The sequence below is a fragment of the Eleutherodactylus coqui genome, chromosome 1, assembly GCF_035609145.1.
Source record: "Eleutherodactylus coqui strain aEleCoq1 chromosome 1, aEleCoq1.hap1, whole genome shotgun sequence".
NCBI lineage: Eukaryota > Metazoa > Chordata > Amphibia > Anura > Eleutherodactylidae > Eleutherodactylus > Eleutherodactylus coqui.
Window position 1 is genome coordinate 87206593 of NC_089837.1, and position 9553 is coordinate 87216145.

Consider the following 9553-nt stretch of genomic DNA (forward strand, 5'->3'; position numbering starts at 1 on the left):
GCACACTAAATTTGGGCACAAAAGTTGTGATGTTTTTATTTTTTCACCTTAATCATCACTTTTGGAGAAAAAAAATGAGACTAGCAAAAGGGAAGTTCAACTGCCTGAGAGATTTACTATGATTTATGCTAATATCTGGCATAAGTTATGGAACAAATCTGCAGCAGCCGACAGCTAGCTTACAGTCCACATTCTGGCGCATAGATTGGCCAGAGATATGCCAAACTTAGTAAGAAATGATCGCCTCTTAATCGATTTAGCGCACTTTGGATTTAGACTGCCATATACAGCAACGTACATTTCCGCAAATGTGTGCGTGACTAGTTCCATGTAGAACTATGTATCACAGACAAGATGGGTTGGGATGATTCTGATGGAGGGCTGTCCGTCTTGTGGTGATGGTGCGGGGTGCGAGCAACTCTGATAGATATCTAACCATCCATCATTTTCCAAAGTGCAGCTGGTATTTGGAAAATGATGGCGGGCGCTGATGTTCCTGAATTCTACACCCTGTAGTAGGGAGACAATGTCCAAGATTATCACCATCTTCTTTACTCTCCAATAGGACCCAGGAGGAGGAAGCGGCGACATACTACGTACTACCGGCCTATTATAACAACTGTGCCGATGAGTTGCCGCAAAAAAATCTAAAAATCTTCTTGCAAAAGCAGTAAGTATTTCACTGTAGGACCCCCATGATATTGGCTGTTACCAAAATACCTGGTGCTATACTTCACAGACATAACCCCACACTAATCAGATAATCACACATCAGGGACAAGGGACCATAGATAACACAATGATAAAAAGCGGGAATGTAAAAGTAAATATAACACAAATATCAGCTATCACCCAGGAGCCCCTATTATTGTGTTACTCTTCTTCATTGCTCTCTTACAAGGGGAGAGAAGCCAATATCACCGACTGGCCATCGCAAGCCAATCATACAAAGTATACCTTCATACAGTCACCAGAAAATGTCAGCTGCAATCTCATTGGTTGTTGCTGAAAATTCCTTGTTCATAATTCTTTCTTTTTCTTCTCCCACAGGTGGCGGGAGACCACCAATAACAACAGTGTGGTTTATTACCAGTAAGTATCTCCTAGCATGATGACCCTATTGTTCTAGTGTTATATATTTAAATTATCTCACTATAATAAACCCCATATGGGACCTCTGATGGCAAAATTACAAAGCTACAGCTATTAGAACATGAACATGCAAAAATATCAAGTCACTGCTTTCTTAAAGCCTAAAATACACCAATCCTGAAAGGGTTAACCCTACCACCTGGAGATTTTTTTTTCTATGTACGGTTATATTATCTTCTGGCCCCAATAGCCACCAGAACTAAATGTATGTATATTTTATGTGTTGTTCAACAGAGAAGAAGATGATGAGGAGGAAGATGCTGAGATACCTTCCGGCCTCCAGGATTCCATCATTATGGACACTTCCGACAGCATCACTGTGTAAGTACTGATTCATCTCCAATGGGCCTATTGTATAAATATATCATATATCACACAACACTATATATATATAATATTTATGTATTGTTTTAATAGCGAAGAGGACAAGGCAGAACAAGACACCATCACTGCCTGTCCTAGTGACCCCCTCCTGGACGAATCTACCAACATCGTTCTGTAAGTACCACATCCTCTACAATGGGCTTTTTGTACACACTGTATATGACACAACGTTACACATAGTTCATTGATAATGACTTGTACTATCCAGACTGACAGTCATATACAACATGGCGGTACACACTAGATATCACATAGATGATGAGTCGGGTCGGTACACAGGACTTATTCACAGGATGACTGGATAGGACTTATGTTAGTATACGGATTAGTATTTTGGTTGGGTTGCGCTCTTGTGCTGCACATAAAAAGGCATGTGCCATTAGTTCAGTCAAAAATGTTTATCCACACACTACAAGGGCAAGAATTTACTTAGAGTTTTTGACCAGTTTTCTGCTGAAAAAAAGCTAATTTTACAGCACACTAAATTTGGGCACAAAAGTTGTGATGTTTTTATTTTTTCACCTTAATCACCACTTTTGGAGAAAAAAAATGAGACTAGCAAAAGGGAAGTTCAACTGCCTGAGAGATTTACTATGATTTATGCTAATATCTGGCATAAGTTATGGAACAAATCTGCAGGAGCTGACAGCTGGCTTACAGTCCACATTCTGGCGCATAGATTGGCCAGAGATATGCCAAACTTAGTAAGGAATGATCGCCTCTTAATCGATTTAGCGCACTTTGTATTTAGACTGCCATATACAGCAACGTACATTTCCACAAATGTGTGCGTGACTAGTTCCATGTAGAACTATGTATCACAGGCAAGATGGGTTGGGCTGATTCTGATGGAGGGTTGTCCGTCTTGTGGTGATGGTGCGGCGTGCGAGCAACTCTGATAGATATCTAACCATCCATCATTTACCAAAGTGCAGCTGGTATTTGGAAAATGATAGCAGGCGCTGATGTTCCTGAATTCTACACCCTGTAGTAGGGAGACAATGTCCAAGATTACCACCATCTTCTTTACTCTCCAATAGGACCCGGGAGGAGGAAGCGGCGACATACTACGCACTACCGGCCTATTATAACAACTGTGCCGATGAGTTGCCGCAAAAAAATCTAAAAATCTTCTTGCAAAAGCAGTAAGTATTTCACTGTAGGACCCCCATGATATTGGCTGTTACCAAAATTCCTGGTGCTATTCTTCACAGAAATAACCCCACACTAATCAGATAATCACACACCAGGAACAAGGGGCCATAGATAACACAATGATAAAAAGTGGGAATGTGGAAGGAAATATAACACAAATATCAGCTGTCACCCAGGAGCCCCTTTTATCATGTTACTTTTCTTCATTGCACTCTTGCAAGGGGAGAGAAGCCGATATCACCAACTGGCCATTGCAAGCCAATCATATAAAATAGACCTTCATACAGTCATCAGAAAATGTCAGCTGCAATCTGATTGGTTGTTACAGAAAATTCCTTGTTTATAATTCTTTCTTTTTCTTATCCCACAGGTGGCGGGAGACCACCAATAACAACAGCGTGGTTTATTACCAGTAAGTATCTCCTAGCATAACGACCCTATTGTTCTACTGTTATTGGAATTGGTGTTTTTTTCTTTGTAAAGGCCCTTTTAGATGCATTGATTCTCGCTCAAAAGACATCTTTTGAGCGATAATCATTGTGTGCATTTACATGGCAAGATGATTGCTCAAAATTTGCTCAAACCGCAGTTTGAGTGACAGTTTTGAGCATGCAGAAGACAAGTGGGACAGCTATCTTTTGTATACACCTCTTGTCTTATCGGAGTGCTCAGCTGGTATACAGCTATGTGCCCTGAGCAGAGTACACTGAAGACAGCTGGAATGCTGTCTTCTGCATAATCCTGCTGTGTTCATGGAGTGCTCAGCTAGTATATAGCTGAGCACTCTGAGTGGGGTATGCAGAACATAGATGGACCGCTGTCTTCTGCATACTCCGGCTGTGTTCTCCAAGCGGGACATCAGCTAAAACAATAGTATCAGCGGTATCCCACTGAGAATTCAGCATGAGGCACTGATAGGGCTTATCGTTCTCTTTCAGCTTGCTGAAAGAGATCGATGAACAACTTGTTAATGAAAATCGCACAAAGTCTATTCAGTTAGACCCAACAATTCTTGCTCAAAAGACGGCTTTGAGCGATTTTTGGTCAAGAATCATTGGGTTTAAATGGAACTTAAGTCTTCTCCTAATAAAAGGACAGTTGAGGGTGACAGTTCATTAGTAACCCCCATCTACCCCAAAATGGGGCGCATAACTTATTTAAATTATCTCACTATAATAAACCACATATGGGACCTCTGATGACAAAATTACAAAGTTATGGCTATCAGAACATGAACATGCAAAAATATCAAAAGTCACTGTTTCCTTAAAGCCTAAAATACCTCAGTCCTGATTTTCTTTTTCTATGTACGACTATATTATCCTCTGGCCCCATTAGCCACCAGAACTCAATGTATATATATATATGTCATGTCTTGTTCCACAGAGAAGATGATGAAGACGAGGATAATGAGACACCTTCTAACCTCGAGAATCCAAGCATTATGGACATAACCGACAGCATCACTGTGTAAGTAGTGAATTATCTCCAATGGGCTTATTGTTTAAATATATCATATATCACACAACACTATATATATATAATATTTATGTATTGTTTATTAGCGAAGAGGACAAGGCAGAACAGGAGTCCATCACTGCCTGTCCTAGTTTCCCCCTCCTGGATGAATCTACCAACATCGTTCTGTAAGTACCACATCCTCTACAATGGGCTTATTGTACACACCGTATATGACACAACATTAGATATAGTTCATTGATAATGACTTGTACTATCCAGACTGACAGTCATAAACAACATGGCGGTACACACTGGCTATCACATAGATGATGAGTCGGGTCGGTACACAGGAAACATTCACAGGATGGCTGGATAGGACTTATGTTAGTATACGGATTAGTATTTTGGTTGGGTTGCGCTCTTATGCTGCACATTACAAGGCATGGCGCCATTAGTTTATCCACACACTACAAGGGCAAGATTTTACTTAGAGGCTTTGGCTGGTTTTCTGCTGAAAAAATAGTAAATTTTACAGCACACTAAATTTCGGCACAAAAGTTGTGATGTTTTTATTTTTTCACCTTAATCACCACTTTTGGAGAAAAAAAATGAGACTAGCAAAAGGGAAGTTCAACTGCCTGAGAGATTTACTATGATTTATGCTAATATCTGGCATAAGTTATGGAACAAATCTGCAGCAGCTGACAGCTGGCTTACACTCCACATTCTGGCGCACAGATTGGCCAGAGATATGCCAAACTTAGTATGAAATGATCGCCTCTTTATTGATTTGGCGTACTTTGGATTTAGACTGCCATATACAGCAATGTACATTTCCCCAAATTTGTGTGTGACTAGTTCCATGTAGAACTATGTATCACAGGCAAGATGGGTTGGGCTGATTCTGATGGAGAGTTGTCCATTTTGTGGTGATGGCGCGGTGTGCGAATGGCTCTGATAGACATCTAACCATCCATCTTTTACCAAAGTGCTGCTGGTATCTGGAAAATGATGGCGGGCACTGATGTTCCTGAATTCTACACCCTGCAGTAGGGAGACGATGTCCTAGATTATCACCATCTTCTTTACTATCTAATAGGACCCAGGAGGAGAAAGCAGCGACATACTCAGTTTTCCCTACGTATTACAACAACCGTGCGAATGAGTTGCCGCAAAAAAATCTAAAAATCTTCTTGCAAAAACAGTAAGTATTTCACTGTAGGACCCCCATGATAGTGACTGTTACCACAATTCCTGGTGCTATTCTTCATAGACATAACCCCACACTCATCAGATAATCACATATCAGGGACAAGGGGCCATAGACAACACAATGATAAAAGCGGGAATATAGAAGGAAATACAATACAAATATCAGCTATCATCCAGGAGCCCCTATTATCATGTTACTCTTCTTCATTGCTCTCTTGCAAGGGGAGAGAAGACAATATCACCAACTAGCCATGGCAAGCCAATCATACAAAGTAGACCTTCATACAGTCACCAGAAAATGTCAGCTGCAATCTGACTGGTTGTTACAGAAAATTCCTTGTTCATAATTCTTTCCTTTTCTTCACCCACAGGTGGCTGGAGACCACCAATAACAGCAGTGTGGTTTATTACCAGTAAGTATCTCCTAGCATGATGACCCTATTGTTCCAGTGTTATTGGAATTGCTGTTTTTTCTTTCTAAATGTCCTTTTTAGACGAATTGATTCTTGCTCAAAAGACATTTTTTGAGCAATAATCATTGTGTGCATTTACATGGCAAGATGATCGCTCAAAATTCGCTCAAACGGTAGTTTAGGTGATGGTTTTGAACGTTCACTTTGCATAAGAGTGTAAATGAAGGCTCACACTGTATGCAGAATACAAGAGGGACAGGTATCTTTTGCATACTCCTGCTCTTTTCATGGAGCGCTCAGCAAGTATATAGCAGAGCACTCTGAGCAGGGTATGCAGAACATAGCTGGACCGCTGTCTTCTTCATTCTCCTGCTGTGTTCTCGGTAGCGCTCAGCTGGTATATAGCCGAGCACTCCGAGTGGGGTATGCAAAACACAGCTGGAACGCTGTCTTCTGCATACTGCTGCTGTGTTCTCTGAGCGGCACACCAGCTGAAACAATAGTATCAGTGGTATCCCACTGAGAACTCAGCGCGCAGAACTGATAAGGCTCATTGTTCTCTTTCAGCTTGCTGAAAGAGATTAATGAACAACTTGTTAATGAAAAATGTACGGTCTGTTCAGTTAGATCCATCGATTCTTGCTCCAAAGACGGCTTTGAGCGATTTTTGATCAAGAATCATTGGGTTAAAATGGGCCTTAATTCTCCCCCTAAAAAAAGTTCAGAAAGGAGTGACAGTTCATTAGTAACCCCCATCTACCCTAAAATGGGACACTTAACTTATTTAAATTATCCCACTATAATAAACCCCATATGGGACCTCTGATGGCAAAATTACAAAGTTATGGCTATCAGTACATGGAGATGCAAAAATATCAAAAGTCACTGCTTCCTTAAAGCCTAAAATACACCAGTCCTGAAAGGGTTAACCCTACCACCTGGAGATTTTCATTTTCTATGTACGGTTATATTATCCTCTGGCCCCATTAGCCACCAGAACTAAACGTTTATATATGTCATGTGTTGTTTAACAGAGAAGAAGATGATGAAGAGGACGATGAAGAGACACCTTCCAGACTCGAGGATCCCACCGTTATGGACATAACCGACAGCATCACTGTGTAAGTACTGAATCATCTCCAATGGGTTTATTGTATTAATATAGTATATATCATACAACACTATATATATAATATTTATGTATTGTTTTAATAGCGAAGAGGACAAGGCAGAAAAAGATAACATCACGGCCTGTCCTAGTGACCACCTCCTGGACGAATCTGTCAACATCATTCTGTAAGTACTGCTTCCTCTATGATGGGCTTATTGTACACACCGTATATGACACAACATTGCACATAGTTCATTGATAATGACTTGTACTATCCAGACTGACAGTCATATACAACATGGCGGTACACACTGGATATCACATAGATGATGAGTCGGGTCGGTACACCGGACGCATTCACAGGATGGCTGGATAGGACTTATGTTAGTATACAGATTAGTATTGCGGTTGGGTTGTGCTCTTGTGCTGCACAGTACAAGGCATGGCATCATTAGTTGAGTCATGGATATCCACACATTACAATGGCGAGAATATACTTAGAGACTTTGTCCATGGAAAAAAATGGCTAATTTTACAGCACACTAAATATATAAATATATATATTATGTTTATCTAATAGGGAAGAAGACAAGAAGGAAAAGCCTAACTATCAAAGTCCAACTAATGATATTGAAGATGGCAACCTTATCAGCAAATGCCAAATAATTGATAAGTCAGAGAGCATCAAGAGGTAAGTACAGAATTATCTCCCATGGACATATTGAAGCATTCCATAATACCGTATATTCCGGCGTATAAGGCGACGGGGCGTATAAGACGACCCCCCAACTGTTACCTTATACGCCGGGAATACAGCGGAGCAAAAAAAAAAAACATTACTCACCTCCCCTGGCGTTCTGCGGTGCTGCTGCAGGATGTCGCTCCCTCCTGGTCCCCGGCAGAGCATTGCTTTCTGGACGCTGAAGGCACGTGTGTTTTAGCCAATCACAGCCATTCAATGATGTCATTGAATGGCTGTGATTGGCTGATGGCGTGTGTTAGCCAATCACGGTATTAGCTTTCTGGAGGCGGGGATTTCAAGCCCCGCATTCAGAAAGCAATGCTCTGCCGGGGACCAGGAGGGAGCGAAAGCCTGCAGCAGCGCCGCAGAACGCCGGGGGAGGTGAATAATGATTTTTTTTTTGTATTACCGGCGTATAAGACGACCCCCGACTTCAGAGCAGATTTTTTAGGGTTCAAAAGTCGTCTTATACGCCGGTATATACGGTAGGTTCATGGTATTTCATGTACGGACACAATATAATGTTTCAGTTTTTGTTTTGTGACATTTAGTTTCTCATCTTGTCCATTTTTTTCCAGCAGCAGAAGGAAGACCGGAAGATGGGCCAGATTCACCAGGTGAATACAGTATATTTTCTGTGAGGTTCATGGAGGCAGGGAAATAAAACTTAGGTTATTACATTTTGTTTTCTTGCTCTATTATGAGAGCAGGAAAACAGAATCCTCGGCCAAACGGTTCCTTTTTTATAATAGAACCTTATGGCATTGAGCTGACCCCATTGACTATTATGGGGTCTGTTCAGTTGCTGAAATCCTGCAGCATTTTACCGTATTGCAACATTATTTGTCCAGCGTTTCATGTGTGATTTGCGCCAGCGACTCCGAACAGAAACTGGCACTGATGTGAACAAGGCTTTATAGCTTTATTTTCTCCCTACATTTGTCTGTGTATAGATTAGAGGTAATGGTGATTCTATGGTTACTGAATACCTGAATTGTACACAGGGTATACTACTATATACAGGAGTTACATGTTGTTTGGGTATATGAACATATAATGACCAATAGTGATGAGTGAACTTTTAAAAATTCGGTTTGGCTGGTTCACTGAATTTCACCATAAAGTTTGGTTCATTCCAGATTAGTTTAAACTAAACTGGAACTTCACCAATACCCCTAAAACTAGTGTATAACAGTGGTGGTGGTTCAGCTGAGAAAAACCGCCAGAGATTCAGGTTCACTCTGAAATGAACTTTTAGTGACATTTAACCCAAAACAGGGTTGGGCTGTTTCAGTTTGCTCATCACTAATGCGCAGATTTATGTTCAGTAGCTAAAACCACAACTTGCTGAAACAAAAATAGGTACATCTAGTCCATGTAGGAAATGATAATCAAGCACCACCTGAACCCCCAAGTCTCACACTTGTTTTCTTCTTTATTTAGAGCTTTCCGAGGACTTTTCTCCTGCTGCCGCCCAAATAAATGCCATGACAATGGCTAGAAGCTTTCACCTCCCCAATCCCCCTTCCCTTCCCCCATAACCCTCTCCTCCCTCCACTCCAATAACCCTCTCCCCAAACCCCTTTCCCACTCCATAACTCTTTCCTCTCCCCACACCCATCAGATAATCACTTTTGAGAGACCATGACCGCATGTAACGGAGTCATCTCTACTGCTGTCACCCCCTTCAAACCCCATCTTACCTAATTAACCACAGACTCCTATTTCTTTGGATTAATTTGGCCACAGCAGCCATGTTAATTAACAAAGATAACATTAAACATGTGAAACATTTTAACCCAATGGGAAAGCTAGGGAGAGATCCTTGGAGTCACAAAAACTCTGTCGCCTCACCAACATGGGAAATAGTTGTAACTTCCACCAGTCGCATACTAACCAACTAGGTTGACACTATTTCTCAAA

General features: G+C 41.1%; 1 long non-coding RNA gene across 1 annotated transcript; it reads left to right on the forward strand.

Moving 5' to 3' along the window:
- Positions 1 to 7483: 7483 nt before the first annotated feature.
- On the forward strand, positions 7484 to 9230 carry LOC136610010 (uncharacterized). The gene is made up of 3 exons (XR_010790064.1): positions 7484 to 7579; positions 8209 to 8247; positions 9074 to 9230. It is a non-coding gene; the product is annotated as an uncharacterized lncRNA (long non-coding RNA).
- Positions 9231 to 9553: the final 323 nt, after the last annotated feature.